Source organism: Pipra filicauda, unplaced genomic scaffold (assembly GCF_003945595.2).
Source record: "Pipra filicauda isolate LSUMZ 115617 unplaced genomic scaffold, ASM394559v2 scaffold86_size2582843_pilon, whole genome shotgun sequence".
NCBI lineage: Eukaryota > Metazoa > Chordata > Aves > Passeriformes > Pipridae > Pipra > Pipra filicauda.
The window spans coordinates 765526-788096 of NW_024105053.1; the positions used below are offsets into that span (position 1 = coordinate 765526).

Here is a 22571-nt window from a genome sequence, read left to right on the forward strand (position 1 = left end):
TGAAGATGGATGAAGAAACAGAAAGTAGCCAAATAATATTCTTTACATAGTAATGAATAACTCAGCTATCGGCATCTTTACAGGAATGTGACATAATACAGTCCAAGCATCAGTTAAAATAGTTTGTAGAGTAGAGAAATATGTTTATAACATGACTTAGAAACATACAGTTCAAAGATGTAGAATGATATGTAAATCCCTTAGCATTTTTTTTATTCAGCCCAACGTTACTGTCTCCTGTTTTAGAACCAAAAATCCTATTCTTCATCTCCCAGTAAAAATGAGTGTGACTGAAAAAGACATAGTTGACCATGCCCTAGAATTTTTCCTGTCCAGTTTGCTGTTTTTGTTAACCTCAGTCGAAGACAAAACAGAGGAAAAGGTTTTTATGCTCTACCAGAACACAGCCAACAACTTTCCAAAAGCTACTGTCACACATATATCTCTCCTGATATCACTGCTATATTTATTATTATAAAATATAAATAGCAATGAAATATTTTCTATTTTTGTGGTGCCGTTCAGTTGTTGAGACCAAATGCCTTGCAGTTAGACAGCACTTGCAATACCAGTAGCTTAAAATAATGAAAACCATGGATTTGATATTGGCAATGCAAAGAGCTCATGTGTTGGGTGCAAATAGTCATTTATTCACAATTTGAAACAGCTGAAGTAGCAGAACAACTATTTTCACCAGAAGTTATCAGATGTTAGAGTGACTTGCTCTGGGTAGAAGAGCTGATCATCCTAAAAAACCTAATAACCAACTGAAGACAGAATTTACAGTGGATTCTGCAGTAAAAAAACCACAACAAACAAGCCCCAATGCCTCAAGCAGTGTTTAGAAAGTCAAAGCTTCATTTAGTGTGGGAGCTATGAAATTATGGATGCATGTAGTAGAACAGATGGGAAAAAATTATGGTATAAAGAATGAGCAACAAAAAGAAGATGGGGTAAGGAATCCACAGCTGGAGGATTAGAGAGATTAAGGATCTTACCCAACCAGCTAAACCTTAGAGTCCTACCTCTGTTTTAACAACTCAATACTCTTGAAAGAACAATATTTATATTGTTCTATTCCCTTGCCCCCATTAATGTTCTTGGAGACAAAATTGTCTTTGACATACCACCAAGAAATTCAGAAAGTGGTGGTTTTTTTCCACATGGAAGTTGCTAGGTCTGCAGTATTGCATCTTCTGAGCTCCAAGACTGAAGGAGAGAAGTCCTCAGTTTGTCCTGGATCACACAGTGATCAGTTTGTCCTGGATCACACAGAAGACCAGTAGAACTGTGGCATCTTGATCACTAATGTGTTGCACTAGAGCCCTTAGGACAGCGTGCTTGGCTGCTACTAATACAAACAGATAAAGTTAGTCTGAAAAAATTAGAATAAAAACCAGCAAGTTTTACATATATAAAAAAAACAGGTAAAACTTTCATATTCGTATTGCAAATGCTTTCTGAAAATCTTAGAGAACTTAATCCTGTCACAAGAACCTGCTTTGCACATGAAACAAAACACCATTTTGAATGGCAGTATTTCTTTAAGTTTCAAGACTTTCTAGTAACCCCCTCACTGCTTTCTGCCTGTCCTTTATTGTCTCCTTCACATCCTGGAGTAAGTGACCATGCGTTGAACTAAATCTTATAAAGATAATGACTGCAGCAGACAGATTTTCTTCAGCAAATCTGTAAAGGTAAATTATGCTTTTCAGTTGAGCGAATACCACAACAGTAAAAGACACCATCAGAAATCAGAAACAAAGCAAACACAAACAGCAACTCCACAAACCTGCTCGAAAAATTCCCTCAAGGGCACACCACCAAGTGTAACAACAAACTAAACAAGCAAATTTGGGAATTTAGAGCTGTCTGGAATGGGGCTCACTAAAGTAAATAAAGCGTTGTCTTCTCTCTCATTTAGGACAACACTCTTTGCAAATAAAAGCACTGGAATCTATCATCCAATCTTGTAGGTGAAAAATCTTACAGGGCTCTGAAGATTAGCTAAATGTTTGGGACAAAAAGTGAGACACGAAGCAGAAAGATAAAATTGCTTTATGGCAAATAGGCTGAGGCAGGAGGGGAGGAGAGTGTGCCCATGGATTCAATGTTAACTGTGATGAGGAAATGCAGAGCCGGTGCTTTTTCAGTAGCGGTTTTACCTGACCAGCTGTAGAGTGTGGAGTCACACAGACTTGCCCATAGAGTCCAGGGTAGGTAAAATAGTGAAGGACCCATTTAAAGTCATTCCTCTAGAAAAGTCACAGATATCCTGTGAGCTCCCTTTTTTAAAACAGTTTTGTACTGTTCAGAACTTTAGCACAATTCTCAGTGTGTTAACGTACATTAAGCACATCAATTATATTAAATAAAATTACATATACTTGTGTTAATTCTTATGGATAGCATAGGCTTCAGTAATTCTATAAAAGTTATATTATGGATCAAAAATGATACTATTTTAAGGTACACTTGAGAGACATGGAATCCAGAAGGAAAATGAAAATTCACAGCAAATCTGAATCCAATTTTAATTTTTTCACTCTGCTAAATCTGAAGCTTCTGATTACTCACAAGTCTAACATGTGAGCCAGGTCAGACTCAGTTTTATACTTGGAAATTCCTAGTGATCTTTTAAAATAGAAGAATATTTATCACACAAAATTAAATATTACAAAGTTTTAAGTGTATAAACATTGGTTCAGGTTTTTGGTAAGAGCTTAAGTTTCTGAATAATATCTGATTTCTTGGTAATATATGGTCCATGGTTACTTTACCTATTTTTGTCAAGGAAAAAATTCAGGGAAAGAAAGAAAACACCAAAATCAGGTACCTTTTTTTTTTTGAGCTTAAGTTACCAGTTACTTTTCCTATTGTTATTTTCATGTGCCTTTCTTAGAAAGGAAGAGTGCCAAATCATGGGATGAATGTCAGTGACTTCAGCAAAGTTAACCCTGTAAGGTTGATCCCATAAATCACACACTTACTGAAAAAAGGGAATGAATTTACAAAAACAGTGGTTTCCAGCCCTTGTAAGTCATGCAGGTAGAGTCTGAATGTCACTATCCTTTCCCTGAAAAATTACTAGACCTACTGAATAAGAACAGATCTACTGTATAACATGCCTGCAGACAACCCAACATAGCTCACGATGTGTGTGCTACAGAATGGATGCAAACAGGCAAACCTCCCTACGGGGTTGCAAGAAATAAGGCTATTACATATCAGGCATGGAGTGTGTATCAGGAGATTTTCTCCAACGGGATGAATTCAGTATATGGGATATTGCCTCAGCATCCATTCAGATTATGCACTGCATTAGGGAATCATTACTTTTGGGGACAGGATTTATGATCTACGAAGGATTTTTGAAGTTCCTGAAACAAAAATATTTGGTGTACTTGTAAAATGTTTGCCATGCTTCCACTATTCTCCAGGCATTCACTTATGATGGCAAGTAGCTTGGGTAGACCTTGGGCAAGATGGCTCTTCTATGCTTTCAGACATCTGATAAGGCAAGACCACTATGAGTTTAGTGACAGGAAATCAGCTCTAACGAAATTTTAACCTGTATGGAATCTTTGAACATGATTTCAATTTCCCAGCCTTACGTCATTTAGGTTATTCTGTAGACTTAAATAAGGTACCGCAGTGTCATAAACTTCTATTTGGATGTATGTGAAGTCCTGGTCTCAACCAATTACCGGTAAGGCAAAACCAGCTTTTACTTGTGAGACAAGAAAAACTCCTAGCCACTTCTCTGTGAGTCCTTCCTCGACAAAGCTGGACTGAAAACTCATTTGCATTGGAACAACTATGAGTTTTGCTGCTTGTGCTATGGTTCTGGCTTCTACCTTGGTTCTTTTTTTTTGTAATCTTTAGCAGCTGATCTTATAACAAAGCTCAAAGTGTGGAATGTAGCTGAAAAGGTATGTTTAAATAGACAAAGTATGCTAAATGCTTATCATTTTTATAATGTATGTTCATTCTCGAGTAGATATCATAAGGTAGCATGGACAATACTTACACTTTTCAAAATATACTTGTAAGAGTGCTTAGATAACCAGCCTGAGCTTAAGATTGGGTAGCACTCCCTCACAAATACAACACCAGCTGGCTGACCTTTCATGGCCTTTCTGTATCATGCAACAATATTTTCAGAGGAAATATGATTGCCATTTTTGAAAGAGGTTAGATTTCCTATTTAGATACTTACATTAACAATATGATGCGGAGACACAGAAAAAAAATACAGATGTTATAGTAGAAGCCTAAAACACTTGGATATTGAATACAAAGTTCTTTTGCAGATGAAGCCCTAAAATTCTGGTTTAACTCTTTTTAAAGGATTAGCTCTACTCAACATCTCTGATACCCTATGAATGCTACGCAGAAAGCTTAACAGAGATACAGGTAAAAGATATGAAGTCCTGAAACAATTAGTAGTTGTTTATGTCCTGCTCTGGGCAGAATGGTAGAGCCATCACTCAGGTTTCCCAAGCCAACTGATAACACAAGCTTCCCATGACAGTTCTGAGACTGAAGATACGTCAGCGTGGAATCGCTGAGGTCACTTCTCTCCTTTGTTATTCTTCTTTTTGGCTCTCTCCTAGATTCAAAATTGTTTTAAAGCTAACAGGATTTACAATCATGTAAATAAAGGATATTATATTAGCTTGCATATCAGATACTCTTGTTTATTCTGTCCAAGGAAGAGCTAGCAATAGCATTTTCATGACATCAGAGGCGAAGCAAAGGAAGCCATTCCAACTAATTAATCTCAGTATTGTTTATAAAGAAATATAGGCAACTGATCTGTGTAATTGTTCCAAGGAGTCACAGTTTGCACAGTATATTTAAACAACGTATGACTATTAGAGGGCAACTTTGAGGATGGATTTTTAATTTATCAGTGCAAAGTACTTTTTAGAGTTTATCAGAACTGTGAGGTCCACAAGGGTGGACATACAGAAAATTTTCAGGTTTGTCTGTTTTTAAAGTCCAGGTGAGTTTGTGGAAGCAATGACAAGCCTAGTCTAATGTCCAGTAATTTAGGAACTGCATAGTAAAGTGTTAATGGCAGACATTAAGATTAAAATGGTTAAGATAACAGATTTCTACTAATATTCTTAAACTTCGTGCAAGAGAGAGTAGAACTTAAATAATAATTCTCAAATATGGTTTGGATTTTCTTCTACCTGATTCTCACCTGAATATTTACAACTTCTAAAGAGGGATTTGTTGAAACTGCAATACATTGTAAGTATACAAACACTGAAAGTGTGACTCCATGGCTAAAAGGTGAGTTAAATGTGGGAATGAAATGATGTAACATTGCTTCATAAACACCAAGAGTCAGTTCCACATTCACTTTTTTTGTGTGAGATTGAATTTTATGATGATTTGGAAGCAGATGATTTAAGTTAAAATGAACTTAACCAACCTTCTAAGAAATTGAATGTATATGCTTCATTTTGTTTATTTAACAAATATTTTTAGTAATCCTTCGTACTTTACGTCAAACCTCATTGAGAACTTTAGGAGAAACTGAACTATAAATAGAGCAAATTAGTAACAGCTCGTACCATTACCATTGCAACATTTTCTTACACCTGTATTTCATCAAATAGTTACTGCATCTTTTCTCTAGATTGCGTTCTGTCAATTTTTCTGAATCAGTGATTTTTACATGTGCACCGTGTAGTTAGTACATAGGTCAATTCATGTTTAACTGTAGTGTTCAAGATGCTACTGAGCACAGCACCAAAGTCAATATAGCCTAGAAAGCTTTGTTCTCTATTGCCTCTCATGCTGTCTTGCAGACACAGCACTACAATCCTGTAATGATGCTTTTCTATCTGATAATTGAAAAACTCCATGTGTCTTTCACCTTCTGTACCCTATGAACTTCTCCCTCCATGCCCCATTGCAACTCCCTAAGCCTGAGCTACCTCCAAGTGATCCATTTTCTTCTCAGTGATTGCAGACCAGAAGCTGAACTCAACCCTTCTTCAGGTCTGCAATAGCGCCCTTCAGCCTCGGTGGGAACACTACTACCATTTGCAGCTTCCCCCAACTCCATTCTGCGGTCTTCTAGTCACTTTCCACCTCCCTCTACCTGACTTCCCTGCTCACTTGGTGTTCTCAGCCTTCCAAATTCCTGCACCGATATACTTTCACTGCCCTGTTAGAAGACACGCAATATACCTGAGACAGGTGGATTTCTTTCCCCAGAAAAGAACATACTTTTTTTTCATTCTAAAGACATCTTTGAAATTTTTTCCGTAATGTTTGAAATACACCAAAAACAATTCAGGAAAATCCTACTTTGCTAGTCGGCAGCTGCCAGCATTAGAAATGGCGCTGCTCGTGGCTGCTGACCTCAGCCAGGCCCCAACAAACACAAGCACACGTCAGAGATCACTGCTGATATGTTAAATATAATCCAGTTTTAGTGCTCTTCATTTTCCTGCTGGTAGTCGAACTTATGGCGGACAGTACTTCCAAAGTGTCTGCAGACTTCCAAGGCTAAAATCTAGCCTCGGACACCCACCCACACAGCAGCAGGAGGGGTGACCTCCCTCCACACGGCACACGGAGAGACAGGCCCAGACCAGGCGTCCCACTCCCACCCATAACCAATTTCAGCCCTCACCCTGTGGCTGCCTCCTCCCTTGTTCTCCTGTTGTTTTTCTCTGTTGTTGTTCTCTCTGCTTGTTTTCACCCACTGTGAAAACACAGTTGTTTTGTTGGCTTCCAAACCACTGTCAGTCAGGGGAGGCGGCAGACATTTTGTGTGTAAGACGATTGGAAGTGCTGGAAGTTTCCCCTCAGGTCTCCATGAAAATGTTATAAAATCACTAGATCCACAGAGGAACAGTAAATTCTGCCAACACTGGTTGTGTTGTGACTTTTCAGAGAATTTCTTTCAGATGACAGCTGAGCTAGGTAAGGAACCTGCCCTCAGTGACCTGTGGCCAGCCGAGAGCCATCAGACCTGTCACCCAGCCAGTCTGTCCTTGCAAAACCTGATGAGGATAAGAAGCAGGAATGGCAGTGGAATTCCTGTGTTTATGTAGGAGCTATTTATTCGAAATAAAGTTTTGCTGTCATACCTTCCTGTTTTCAGAAGTTATCCAGCCATGAGCTTCCTAATCAAAAGGGATGTGGCAGCATGCCATGGAACAGCCTCCCTTCCAGCATGTAGCCCAAGTATTTCCAAACCCCAGATTGTGCCTAGAAACACATACCTTGGGTGAAAATTTGAGTTCTATGCTATATGCATCAGAACACACATTTATTTAAAATAAATGTCCATGACCCACAGGTCCCTTTGGATAAAACCCCAACATGAAACCAGCCAAAAAAATCCCCACACGTCCAAGGTTTCACTTGTTTTCAGCAGATAGGTGTCTGTCCATGAGGGAAATAGCTCACAAAATTGAATGGTAGAATCTTCATGTATTTAAATTAGTATTTGAATTTGCTTTACAGCACCCTATAAAATCAAAGGTCTCATACTATAAATCTCTGGTATGCAGTAAAAATGAGGTAAGAGGTCCTCTGGGTACTTTAGTTGGTGGCATGGGTGATCCTAGTCCTTTCATTCTTCACCTGAGGGCAACATGAAGCAAAATTCCAAGTATATTGGAAATCTGAATGGTATTACTTCCAAAAGGAATTTTTGTTCCAATAGATTTTAGTTTGGGATTATTAATGAATAATGATTAATACAGGGTCTAGGGACTCCTGTCAGCAGTCAGAAGACACATCTTATTAATTTAAAGGATTCCTGACTCAGAGCTGACTGAAGGCTTCCTAGCATCAAAGGCTGCGTTGTGTTTTGCTGCACTGGAGGTGAGGAGCATGCTCCTGACTTGGATCGAGCTGCTCACATTGTGGAAGAGGAACGGTGAGAGGGAAGAAGGCAGAAGGTTGGAGATTCCAGCCAGGAAGTTGAAAGGGCACAGGATGGCTGTCATTGCTTAGTGGTGCAGTGGTTACCCCAGCCACAGCTGCTGTCCCATGAGCTCTTGTGCTCACCTCTGGCAGCAGGGATGCCTAGTAGCTCCTATAGCACAGAAAGGTAAACCACGAGGCCATGGCCACTTGTTCACACAGCAATCCACTGCCCTGATTAACTCTGGACTGCGTTAGGGCTGTCCCTGGCCAAAATTCATCAAACAACTCTGGAAAATCAAGCGCTCTTCATTAATGAGGGTATTTTGCATGAAAATTTTATAATAAAAAGTAATTAACTGTATTTGCTAAGAGTATATCAGCTCACTGAACTCAGTGGTCGTTTTCTTTCAATGCTCATGAGTCAGATGATCACAATATGACTATACTCTGTTGTAGAGGTGCCAGGCTGAAGCTCACAGCAATCCTTTCTGACTTTAACATCTGTGAACCAACTCAATACTTGCTGTAATTAAATGTCATGCATGTGTGGATTTGACTTGATCTCACATAATGTTTCTAGATACTTTAGATATGTGTATGTGAGCTTCATACCCTGTTGAGCTGAGTAATAGGCTGAGATTGGCTGAGGTTGGCAAGCACTTAAATGTCTTCTGCCTTGCATTCAGCATGAGCCTTGGATTCCCCTGCTGCGTATCCATAAGGTCAACTCAGCATGGTTTCTATTAAGCAAATTTAAGGCTGAAAATTTCCACCCATGTCAACTACCTACAAGTTTCAATTCAAAATCCTTTTGTGAAATGTTTCATTTTGTATATAGGTGCAAACTGAAAATGGAAGAAATATTCATATGAAATTTTTTACCAAACCAGTAAGATTTACTTAATCTAAAGCCAACCATGATCCTTTTCTCAAAAGCTGGCATGATCTTGATACCGAGATCACCTCTGAGAATTGTTGTCACCTGATGCACAAAAATTATTTCCTCACAGCTAAAGATGAACAATGTGCTTTTCTTTCACCTCCTTTGCTGGTGCACATCTGGACATTTACATTTGCCACCCTGGGCAGTGTAGTTTCAATCAAAGCATAACTGTGGTTTTGGGGGCCTGGTCACACTTTTATTGTGTTGTAATAAAATCTCCATAACAGAGGTTGTGAGTTATTGTTGCAAGAGACACCAGTGGTGTAGAATCTGTGTATGTGTTGGTGTAACTCATTTTATCCCTGTAGTTGTTTTTGCCCTGGAACACAAAGCCATGGACCTATTAAGCTAAACATGAGTGAACAGTTTCTTGAAAAATTTTGACTCTTAGAAAGTGGACCTCATCTGGACATACTTAAAGCCAAGACTACTTTCATTTGCTGTTTGTCACATGTCTCCATAACTTACATTGAACATCAACAACAAAACCATTTTCAAAAATTAATAGAGAGAAATAGAACATTAAATTACTAACTAAACCTTACCTCCTACTCTAACTGTATCAAGGTATACATATATTCTGTGTTTTTTATAGTAGTCTTTGAGGTACAAAGACTAATAGATGATGCTTCTTTCCATGTTAATGAGGAGTCTGTATCTCCTCTGGGTACTCAAGTGAAATCGAACAGAAACACTAGCCTAGTCAACCAAAAAATCAATTATTTACACAGGGCTATATGCTAATATCTAGAATTGAATTTTTTGCACCTGATTAGTGAGCTTAATTGGGTGCATTTTCAAAAGACTATGAACCTAAGCTTCAATTTCTGCAGTGCTTATACACAGAAATCAGAAAAATAGCTTCATACTTAATACTAAGAGAAATTTTTGCATGGTTCATGGATCTTTGGCAGAGGGAACTTTATTTCAGTATCTGTGACCATGCCTGAGTTAGCCTGTTCTCCACACTTACTCTTTCTGCAGTCTTTCTTTCTGAATTCACCTACCAGTTGATATGACTTTTTCTGACTATATTGAAAAAGGTTCCAGTTCCTTGTGTTTAGCTGGCTAGTGTTTGCTGACTAATCTTTGCATGTGTGTATCTATACTTCACAGCAGTCTTTCAGTGCTTTTCTATTCTCTGCTGTCTTCCTGGTTGGCTAACTTTGTGCATCCCAATGATTCTTCTACTTTCCGATGCCTGGGTGGCTGTTTCAGCATCCAGGATTGTGGAGAACAACAATAAAGAGACTAGTGAGATATGGCCTAGATATTACTGATGAGGAGCTCCTTCTTGAAAGCCAGGATTTCTTGTTGACACAAAAAAATGCTTGTGCCTCAAATGTTTAGGACATCTGTGTAGAAATCTGCAGAGGATGAGTGAATCTTGAGCCTTGCAAAGAACCAGAGGGATGTCCTGTTTCAGCGCAGAAGATGGACAGCACGGCTGGACTGTACAGCAATTACATATAAGCAGGCATTTCCCTTCCAGTAAGATTTTGGAGGCGTTTACCTGGTTCATAATTTTTGCATACATTTTCAATCTTTATTGTCTTGTGAGCAGTCTCTTCTAATAACAGTAAATCCAAAAATTCATATCCAACCCCATAAGGGCTGCCGCAGACATGCAGGTGTAATTACCATCCTTCTCCCACCCAATTCACTCTCCCCTTGCCTCAAACTCGAGGCCTGTGACTGCTGCATTTTTTAAGAGCTGAATGTGTCCCACTTCACATTGTAAAGCCAGATGCTGTTGTCCACTGGTCCAGACCATTACTTCACACAACCAGTAGCAGCATGTGGTTCATTGTAGGAAGATTCATAATTTGGCCTTGAGAAAAATGGCATTTGTCATCTTGTGCAAGCTGATGGAGCCTGAGTAAGGAAATATTACTTTGTTAACACCCACAGACAGGGCCTTTTTTTTTTCCTTTCTCTTTTCTACAACCAACATAAACAAAGTACCAAGACAGCCAAGGTGAAATTCGTTATTATGTACTAACTGCTGGCCTGAATGAGAAGGGGTAAGAACAAAGAAGATGGGCCAGAAATCTATCAAAATCACAGAAGAAAGTGAAAACACATGGAAATAAAGGAGGAGATAAAGAAAGTTAAGGATATATCTGATGACTTTGGGCAGCACATGAGAGACCATTTACCCACTCCACAATAGTATTTAGAGGGCAGAGGCAAACAGAGGCAGCAACCAGAGAAAAGACAAATGATTTTGCACAAGTGCTCATTATTACTGTTTTTTTCTCAGAGATCACAGTAGCCTTCAGCAATACAACAACCCAATGACAAATGTGAGTATTTGAGAATGCTGCCTGCTCAGAGGAGAAATTTTCTCTGCAGCACCTTCCTCGCTGTATCTCCAGCTCCCTTCAGGGCAGACAGAGCTGCTGGGGGTGGAACATTACCTCCTGCTTGAAAGTGAAGTTTTCAGTATGCTGCTGAACTCACTGAGGGAGTGGTAGGAAGTCAGACCCTCTCCAGACCTTTTCTCTTTTTCAACGATCATAGATCTTACACGTCCAATGATCCTACATTTGGCTGATAAGAATATTTCTTTTAATATCTGATTTGATTCTTGTAAGGCAAAGCACCTCAAGCTGAATGCACAATGTATGGCTGATAAAAGCACTGGTCTTAATGCAGATCAGCAAAATACAGTTTATAAAGTGGCCTCTCCTACCAAAGTGACATACTTAACATATGCTGTTCTGTGAAAAGTCATTCTCTTTTCCATAAAAGCATAATTCCCATGCTTAAAAGATGTGATGAATGAAGTCTCTTTATTTTGATGTTCCATGTAGGAAGACAAATCCTCTCTGAATCTGTTGTCATTGTCAGTTGCTGTCTGGGAGCACCTCTTTTTTTTGCCTCCATGAAAAATGCTCTCCTTTGTTCTTATCAGCCCAGAGCAAGCAAGCAGGGGAGTAGTGTTCACAGTCATCCATTTAAGAACTCTCTTTTCTTGCTCAGATTTTTAAATTCACACTCCACTGTCTATCTGTAGTTTCTCAGGAAAAACTAATACATCTTCCCATATTAGCTTCTGCAGGACTCTTGCTTAAAGGCTTCACGAGCAAGGGGAATGGTAGGTAAGCTGTCCTTTTGGGTTTTTTTCAAAACAATAGCAAGAATTTAAACACTGCAAGTATCCCCTGTGGGTTTTGGAGCAATGTCACAGTTTATTCAATGTATACATGAGTTTGTGATGCTGCTGTTGGAGAAGCCTCCATACTGAGCAACCAGGCCGTCAAAACCTATGGAGAAACATCTCTTTAAACATATTTCTTTAGAATGCTTCATCTTGGTGCAGTAGGCAAAATATGGGCATGGGGTGCCATTAGTACATTAAAATCACTTGGGAACAAGCAAGTAATGTCACCAAGAATCTCCCATGCCTTCTATGACTTATGTTCCATGCTGCTGTGCTGCTTCCATACCTGTAAGATTGGCATGGCAGAGTTCCTAAGAACAGAAATCATCATAATACTTACATTATTTTTGTCCCCACTAAGCATGACAGATCTGCAGCACCGTGCCTTCCCGAGCACCTTCAGTCTTTCACCTGTGCTCACAAAATAAAATTATTTCAGAAACAGTTTATTCCTGCCTAGTGTTCTCATCTTCCTGGTGCCCATCACCTCGTTTGAGCTGCTAAATAGCCTGTTAAAATATTGTGTGCTTTCTATAGGAAAATCCATTCAGTGTGGAGATCTCAGCCCCTTTGTATGAGAGGCTTTTAGGGGCATGGCAGACAAAAGAGTTCCCTTTGTGGGCACTGACAGCAGCTTGAAAATGCTTTGGTTCACCAAAAGGAGATGAACCAGTGGAAATCTGTAGTTTGACCACAAGTCCTGCAATTCTGGCTGATTCCAGCTGGCTCTGCTATGCAATCACAACACACCACAAGATCCAGAACACAAACAGCTAGCTCACCATCTGGAAAAAACACCACAGGATTCCTGCCCAGAAAAAGGCCCCTGCTGTCTTTATGCCATTGTTATAGAAATTAAGTAGGAAACAGCTGGCCATGTGGACACAGTTATTGCAGAATATCACTTCTGCAATAGAATAACGAAAAAGGTCACTGAAAATGTCCATGTGAAATGAGATTTCCATACGCACATGACTTTGTCAGCTTGCAACATCTATTTTGGAGGTGGAGCTTGGCTTCTTTTGCTGCTGTCTTTTGCCTTCCTACTTAGGTTAAACCTCAGCAGCGCTGTCAAGAAAGAATCTTGCACTGGTTACAGGGATAATAATGGAACATAATTATAATATATTAAACTTTTTGGTGATTGTGCATTCAAATAGCATTGAGGAAAACTTTTGCTCAGGACAAACTAGTTTTTCATTTTCGAGCACTCCAAGAGAGAGAAATTAAACAAAGTTAGTCATCTTGTCATCATAAAGTAAGTTATAAAAGAAAACTCTTTTTTTCTAGAGGACATTTTGGAAAAGGGTAGAGAAAAGCTTGTTTCAACTCTGTGCTTTGAAGAAAAAGTCAAAGTACAGTAGGAAGAAGAAAACGTTAATGAGCTCCTTAGTAGAGTACCTTAACCCCAAAAACTGCTTAAGTATGAGGAAACTGAAGCAGGAAAATAAATACAGGCAGCTTATTTTTTGTCTGGATTTGGAGATCAGTTATGCTAGCAGAGGTAAAGATTAACAGATTTTTTTTCAAGGGCTATGTCTGTCTGCTTCCATGATCGTGCATCCCTGAAGACATGAACTGTAAGTCAAATTGCCCATGAAAGGGAACTCTGTGAAAGGTTATGCTCAGGCACTAGGGAGTCTGTGGCTGCTGTGCTAATCACAGTGTCTAAACTCAGGGACCACAGGCTTCTAGCTCTCAGAAATTGGTCATTAGGCACCAAAATCAGAGGGAAGAACAGAACGGTCATTTTACTATTCTCAGAAACCTCAAGAATATCCAAAAGTGGTAACTTGACCATTTTCCTGAGGACAGACACTTTGCAGGAGTCCCCTTTTAACTTAGCATCAACACCTTTAAGTTTTTTCTTCATTTTTTTTTAAATGAAATGCAGAGGATGCTTGCAAATATGTAAGTGTGTTGTCAGATTTGCACAACCTGAGATTGAAATTTTCTTGTTGCACAACAGGATAATGGCTTCTGATCAGTACTCTGCAAATCTCTGCATGAGAAGGACGTAGGTTTTTTTTTTTTGAATAAAATTTATTTTAGGTTTGATTTAGATTAGTACCAGTATAAACAGACAGGCCTGTCTAATTGCTATAGAATGCATTCCAAACATTCATGAATGAATACACAGCAGATCTGATAAACAGCTATATACTGAAGCCTGGGTACCGTAAGTGGTGCCTGGATGATTTGTATATAGCTCCACTAAATATGAAAGCAATTCATATGTACTTAGATGCGGGTATTTATAAGTGGAATTAAGCTGTCATTAAACTCTGCATAAGTAGGCACTAGACATTGTGGGATAGAGGGGAAATACTGTGGAAAATGAATGAATTGAGATCAGAATGAATGAGAAAATGCTTTACCGTAGTATGATAAAGAGTGATTTTGTGAAAGGGTGAGAGAGTCAGGGTTATTAAAAGGGTAGCATAGCATACTGTATAGTGCAATCAGTGTTAGTTTTTCCATTTATTAAACTTCTTTTTTTTTTTTTGAGCTGAAAGTAACATTGTTTGGATTAATTTCTGTATTTTCTGCTATCTGGTAGTAGATATTCTGTGTTGCATTTCATACAAAGCTAGCCTCCTGGACAACTTAAGCTTTTTCAATTACAGCAATACACCAGCTCTCTATTGGTGCTGTGGGAATACGTCCAGCAGACAGGAAATAATTTCTATGAGAAATGGTTAGCACTTCAGCTTGATTAAGGGCAGCACTGCCAGGGTCAACTTTCTGTTGCAGGGCTTGCTGTCCTGACTATCATTTTCCTTCCACTCACGTGTAAGTGAGAAGTACTTAAAAACTGTAAAATTATGTGAGAAATAATCACATCCAAAATTCCTCCTGGAATGGCTAGACAGATTTCTTATTACACAAGGTGCTGGCAAAAATCAAGATGCCTTGCTTCATGACCATGTACTCTTGTGAAAGCTCTAAATCTGGCTTAAGACCAAATGTTTTCATCTGAGTGAGGAAAGCATCCTTTACCAGTCAGAGTTTGCATTTTGTATTCAGCTCAGGCCCACCTAATGAAATTGCAGAAGGGGTTCTCATCATGCTGAGATAAAACAGTATGAGGAAAAAAGAAGTTACAGGAGATTTTGCACATCATGCAGTTATTCCAGCAATGTAAATCCAGTCAGCAGTAGTCCTTCAGTATTCCAGCCTTCAAACACAACTCCTCAGAGCTGTGCAGAGTCACAAATGAGTTGGAGCATTAGGAAGCTGACAGTGCCCTGGGACAGAGCTGCTGTTGTGGTCATTGCCAGCTTGATGCTTTGGTTGTTACAGTGGGTCTCTCTGAGGAAAACTGTAAAAGGTCTGTACAGTCTGCAGTTTTTTTAATCTATTTTTCATGTCAGGTGTGCAGTGTACCATGCAACCTTCACTTAGTCCCACTGTGGTGCTTTGGCATAGGAAAAATGTCCAGAGACCCCATTTTTTAATTGTGTCACATCCCATTTTCAGAGATTCACTTTATAATGGCTTTTAATTTGTTTTTCAAAAGTACCCAAGGCACAGGAATATCTGACAGAAATATTCTGGAAACCCATCATGGAAAATGCTATTTTTTCACAGACACATAACTGTATGAATTCAGATAGAAATTGTGGCTTATGTTTATGTATGAATCCTTTGCTTCAGGATACAAAATAATCACTAACCGATACAGACTGGGAGAAATTCCTCCTCTGGGAAGGCTTTATCTGATGAGAATTTTTTCAGCTTTCTTTAAACTATGTGACCACTGTCAAGCACAGTGAATGAAATAAATATAACATGAATAAAATTAAATAAAAAGATCCCTTGGAAAATCTGAGTTCTTTCTCATTATTATTATTCTCCTGAGTAATGCATTCATCTCTCACTAAGAATGATAAAAGTCATAATGTCCCTCACCAGGAAGAATCAACCTCCCTGGTTTCTTTTCCCAGCTATAGCAATAGAACTTCTTTGATATTAACCAAACATCTACATCCAGGCTTAAAAGTAAAACCTTGTTTGCAGTCAGTTGAGGGACCTTCTTGACTTCACTGTGATTACTCTTACTGCCTTATACAAGTGAAGGACTGAAATCTCCAGACAAATTAATTTTCCTCTGTTTTGTCTTTGATTCTGAGTACCAGTGGTCCAACAGTTTGGCTGGTATGTATTCCTCACCTTTAAAAATGCTAAATATCAACCTCTTTAAAAGTTTTCTTCTTCCCTCCATATCGAGATTTCCTCAAAGTAGCTGGTAGAGTGAATTTTCTTTCCATTGCAAGGAGGAAAACAACTAAACAAGGGTCCTTCTGTCCAGTTGTCAGAAAGTATTCAACAGAGAACTCCCACAAGAGACCAGATCCAGCAACTGTCCAGGACAGCTGCAAAAAACTGAAGAAGCAACTGAATTTTGCAGGCCAGGTTATGGTCTCCACATCCATAAGAATGAAGCAACATAAATCCTAAAAATTGTTTCAACTGGTAATACTTAGAGGTTTGAAAAGCTCCGTGCTGAGTCCTTTCACTATGCACTTTTAACGTGCTCAGAAAGCCCATGAGGCGCCTGCTTCTCCTCTGATGGCAGTAATACTATTTCTGTAACTAAAGATTGGTGAATAAAATCTCTCCAATCTGCAGGTTCCTAGATGTGCCTTGATAAGTAAATCAAATTAAAGTGATGATTCCTCTCACATGCCTCTTTACTTCCACTTAGCTCTGTCAATTTCATGGAGAGAATGTGGACAAAACATTCAGCACTGTGCAAAAATCAGTTTAATAACATGTGTAGGGTTACCCCCCCCCCCAATTAAAGAAGTTAACTTAGTTAACAATGTCCCAAACATTTTGCAGCATTAAATTATTTATTTCCATTCAATTTTAAAACTCTGTATTGGAAACTTCAGCTAAATCAAATATTTCTCAGTAAGCGAAAGCTCTAATTTAACTGCAATCTAACATGGCTAGGTGTTACTAAATTCACTTGTGCTTATGTACTCCACAGTGTAGTCCTATAAGAAAACTCATTGTTGGGTACTTCTCATGTCTTCTGTTACATTTCTCTGTCAAACCAACTGCAATGCAAGTGAGGGATCTTTTTTGTGAGTTCCACAAAGGTGCTTCTCCCTTTTTTTTAATGTGAGTTTTGGAACTTTTCAAACCAGAGAAGAACATCAGAAAATACCTCTTGTAAACAAGAAGTGGTTAAGTATTTTGCTTGGAGACAGAGTTCCTACGTCTTTGGGAAAAAATGTTCCTTGAAACATTTGTTATCATTTCCTCTTTTAAACAGTTAAATAAAGAGACCTTAAACCAAAGTTCACAGTGATATTAGTAAAAGGTTAAGCCAGTATTTTTAGATTATTTTTTTCATCGATGATTTCAAAGAGGAAAAGAAACATAATTTAATTTTAATTGCTGGTCCCATTTCCACAGGATGGTGTGTATTGTTAAAACAGACATAATCACACTGTCTCTGGACACTCTTACATACTGTGTTTGTGGGCAGGGGGAATGAACCAGAACCGAATAGGAGGATGTATGGGTTGCATGAAAACACTATAAACTGGTGTGTAAACACTTTATCAGAAATGTGCTTTTGCGCAATACTCTTTGAATCATTTGGCAGCCGGTCCTCCAGAGGCTGATTTCATCATTGCTCCTGGTCCCAGTGGGGCAGCGGTCCAGGTGTGCTGGAGCTCTGCAAGGAAGTGAAAGGATCAGCTGCATCAGTAAATCACCTCCATCGTCTCTCACCTTGAACAGGAACAGAGGCATGTTGGAAGGTCTTTCAGGACTTCAAGGTGTTTCCAGTTGCAGCAGCCTCCCTCTAGGCCATTGCTTAGGCAGGAATTGCTGGAATACAGCAAAGCTTTGGCTATCCTCTTTCTGTACGTGTTACATTGTGAATGCAGGCCCTCATCTCAGGGGGCTCTGAACGGACCCCCTGGAATGGTGGCGGAAATAATTTGCAATTTACTCTTGGCATTCAGGAGTGAGTCAATTTTTAGTGTGTCTTTCAAAAAACCAGTTAGTATCTGTGGCTTTAAGAGTACAAAGAAAAGGTCACACAGAATGGAGAGAGAGAGAGAACATGAAAGACTAAGAGCGGAAGACTGGAAGAACTGATGAGAAAAAAAGATAAAAGATTCAAGCCAAGCAATCCAGTCATCCAAAGAAGCTATAATCCTGAGACAAAGTGTAAAGTAATTTACTGAGCTAAGATTTCATATTACTGGAGGTTCCTGAACAATCTGTAGTCAAAAAAGAAGTTTTGTGTTACTTATTCCCCTGAAATAAATGGAATATTTTAGATATTAGTAATGAAAGAGTAGGTTTAAATGATCTTTTATTCATATGTTTGCTTTATCAGCAATTAATTAAGTGAGCTGAAAACGTGCAGAGAGAAACAGATTCAGATCAAAATGAAATGAAAACAGGTTGTTTTCCCATCAAGAGAACAAATAAAAACACCAAAATGTCTCAGGTTACCTGAACTCTGCTGCTAAACATAAAATAAAATGTTTAATTTGATGATTATTTTTTGCTTTTTTCACTTTTTACAGCTGGAAATATTTTGTCCAGCTGCACAGCTGATATAGGCATTTGACCTAAAGGGCAAGCAGTACATTTAGAAATAAATCCAAGTAAAAAGCCAAGAACAAATGCTGCAATATTTTTTGTCCTGTCTGTTTTTCTGCATCTCAGATAACAACCCCAAAACTTTAGGAATTCCACCTTGAAATCCAGATATTGCCCAGGAACCTAACCTGACATCTTTTTCAATGTTTCAAATCACAGTTACAGCAAAAATGACAAAGGAAAACAAGTATTTGAAAATGCCTTTTAAAAGTCTTACAATGAAACTGTTCTCATAAGTGAATGAATTAGGATATAGAACTGGCCTGAAAAACTCCTTATGGGTTTACAAGTTGCAGCAAGTCTCTGGGGAGCTAGATTCTGAGCTATAAACCTGCCAAAGTATACAGATCTATGCAGTGTAGACAACATTTGGGAGCTGACAGCTTTCCACAACAAAGACACCCCTGATACTGAAAAAACAGACCTCTCTGTTTTTCTGTCTCCAGTGTTAAATCACACTTAGCATAGGCTTCAATGTAAGGTAATAATGATAATGTTAGGAAGAAGGAAAACTCCAGATAATAGTAGAAAAAGAAAAAATAAGAGTAGTTGTTCTCAGTTTAAACTTAGGAGGGTTTCTTCCTTGTTTCCTTTGATTTGCAAACTCCTGCTTATTAGTGTTTTAGATGTGTGTTGAAGAAATATTTATCCTTCCCTTTCTTTGTCTTTTTCCTTCATCTATTTCAATGCCAAATGAAAAGTAATGACTCCAAGTTACACTACCTTTCAAACCTGTTACTGAGAAAGAAGCCTGGGACAGCATGCTTGACCACCAGCTCAGTGTATGGATTGGTACTGGTAGCACCAGGACAACAGAGATGATAAACGCTGAACCCAGCTTTGATTCCTTCCATCAGCAGAGGTCTTCAGCTGTTTCTCTCTCCCTCTGATTCTTATCCCCTCCTTGTACTTAGTCATCCATTTAAACAAAATCTCTGAACCCCAAGTATCTTTTTCACTCATCCACCCCTTTGTCAAACAGTTGAAATAAACAACTGTTTCAAAACTTGCCACTGATCGACAAACTACTGGAGTTCATGATCTCATTCCTTTAGGAAACCACATAAGCACAGAGGAAGGCATAATGAGGACCTTAATTACAGAAAACCTTCTTTTAAGTTTTACCTTGCTACAAAACTCTTGCTTGAACCTTCGGTTCTTTTTCAGCAAAAAATGATGAAGGCAGCATTTCTTATTTACATTTTAGTATTTCCTAATATAGTGTTAAATGCTTGACAACAGACCTATTTAAAGAAAAAAAGGACTCTTTCTCTTGCAGAAAATACTGATTTCTTTTAAAAAAAAGGGCTGACAGAAAATATTTTTTTTTAATTTTAAAAAGTTGTAACAGGATTTCTAGGAAAGAGCATTATAGCAGGGCTCAACAGTGTTTTCTTTTTCACAGTGTGGATGCACATTTTTCAATCAATCTCACATATGAAGCTTTTCAGATGTGATCATCCAATCGTGAGTAAGAACGGCAATACATAGAAAATAAAACAAGACATTTCATAACTGTATTTTACTTTGATAGAACTATACACAAGTATTTGTGAGAAAATTTGCACACATGTGTCTTAAGGGTGGGACAGTGGAAATAATTCTACCAGATGTATTTTGATAGACCATGCCTTGAACAGTTTCTAAAGCTTGTCCTTTATACTTAAGATCTGTGTTTTCCTTTTCTGAACAGGACAAACCTGAAGAAAGTTGTGCAAAGGAAGTTCTGGGAAAAGAGTTCTCATTCCCATAAAAAGCTGTTGCTCCTCAATTATTAATTTGCTCTCCAACCATTGGAAAGAAATGTGTATATCTATGAGCAGGTATGATTTCTATGGCACACAAAGCACTCAGGCCTAACTTTTTAAAAATAACACATAGTTATACAACTTAGCTTTGTTTCCACCACGTAGTTAATGCATGCTTTTGGTATTTCATATATCTATATATCTACATATATATATATCTGGCATGATCATACAGAAGATAGTGTGTTGTGCATGAGAATGCATTGATACAATTTGACTAGATTTATATCTAGTCTATTTATTAATAACATTAGTTATTAATAAGTAGCTTAGTATAACATTATCTCCTTGATTTTTAAACCGGAACTACAATAGGAAACAATTGTTTTGCAACACTGCCCATCTTCCTGCCTCCCACCCAGGACACTAATTTTCTTGGGAATCATGGACTAATCCAGTTAGCCTTGCAACCACAAGGGAGCCTAAGCAACTAATGAAACACAGAGCAGTGGAGCAGTGTAAATGTAATGTAAATATGTGGACATTTAAAGCTACCAGAGCTGCAGGCCTGAAAGGTGATGTTTTTGATTGAAAGCCCTGCTTCAGATTGCATTTTGAATGCAGGTGTTACTCAAGCAACAACTTCAGGTTTGTTCCATTCACAGGGCTGGTGGTTCTTTTTTTTCCCCAATATTTCAAAGTTTCCTATACACTTTTCTTGCTATTTCAGTGTGTTCCCCTATATGTGCATTTGTGAAACTACTAGTGAGAAGTAACCAGTTAACAAAAAAAGGACATAATAATCAGATTTTTTGTGTAGTAACTAGGGATTTGGGGGTTGAAAAGGATGTGAGAACCTTTTTTTTTAAATACTTCTGTTTTCCAAATGATTAGTGATTTTGGATGCATTGTTTATACATGGGCATCTAAAGAAGCTGTGATTTTCTCAGAGTAAGCCTTTGACAAAGACAAATCACATCAAAGTATCTCAAATCACGCATCCTCTGAACTGAGAGATTTAAAACCATTACTACTTTTTCAAAGCCTTGGCTGCTGCATCTGGAAGAATTTTAACCTAACCACCCTACTCTGATGCAACTAAGCTGTGGCATCTGCTCCATAGTCAGGTTCAACATTTGGCCAAATCAGCGACAGAAGTGCAAGGGCTGCATCAGGTGCCTGATCTGTCATGGGAGAAATCAACTTACGCAGAGTTTCAATTGTAGAACTTATTTCACAAGGAAAACTAAGCTGGCATTTAGCCAGAAGATTAAAACATTCCTTGAGAGGCAGCACTGCTCATTGTCAATGCCATGTGGGGTGTGTTGGTTGGTGTTTCTGTAGAACTTTCTTATCCTTGTGGAGCCTTGTGTAAGTAGTAGTTACTATCAGTGTTTGAAGATCTTCTCCTGCACTGTGGTTCTCTTTGCTGCCTAAACACAGGGCTGTAGGTCTACAGATAACACAGTCAGCTTGAAATTTTATAGGCCTCTAGGAATAGGAAGAATTGTGCTGGCATCATGGGATATGTACGGGTGTGTCTTTGCCTCCTCCCTCTGTGATGGCACTATCCTGTTAACATTAGTCTGCCAAGTTAGGTACATCATGTTCTAGCAGGACATAGACTCCTAATAATGTTTGTTTGGCAGACAATAACCTTTATTTTCAACAGGTGGTCTGTATGCTGTTGAAGGCTACAATATTGCAAATGGATTTTGATCATTCTTCCAGTCTGGGAGGTTAGATTCTGAGAAATCAGAGAGAAGCCTCTTATACCTAGCAATAAATAAATAAATAAATAAATAAATAAATAAATAAATAAATAAATAAATAAATAAATCTTCAAAATATCCTAAAGAAAGTTGTGTTGTCTTTTATGAAAAAAAAAAATCATGACACTGTCTGACACCTGCTAATGGACAGGTGACAGACACAATGTCCTCTGAAGGAATGCAGTTGTTTGCAGTTATTCTGCTGTGAGTCAGAAATAAAATCAGAGCCACATAGCAATAGAGAAAGGTACTTTCTCCTTCAGTATCAGTCCCTGCAGCAGTAAGGGGGTACGGTAACACTCAGAGCAGGTTGGGAACAAGGGAGCACAATGCAGATCCCCTCAGCACAGCCTGGGGGAACCAATGGCAAGACCGCTGGGCCAGAGATTCGTTGTATCAGGCTG

At 38.6% G+C, this 22571-nt stretch overlaps 1 long non-coding RNA gene across 2 annotated transcripts in view; it reads right to left on the reverse strand.

The window, feature by feature from the left end:
• The window catches only part of LOC120325172, a 77081-nt gene extending 70149 nt beyond the window's left edge, over positions 1-6932 (reverse strand). For both annotated transcript variants that reach the window (XR_005567060.1, XR_005567061.1), the window contains exon 1: positions 6659-6932. This is a non-coding gene — a long non-coding RNA (uncharacterized LOC120325172). The remainder of the gene's footprint in view (positions 1-6658) is intronic.
• Between the last annotated feature and the right edge of the window lie 15639 nt (positions 6933-22571).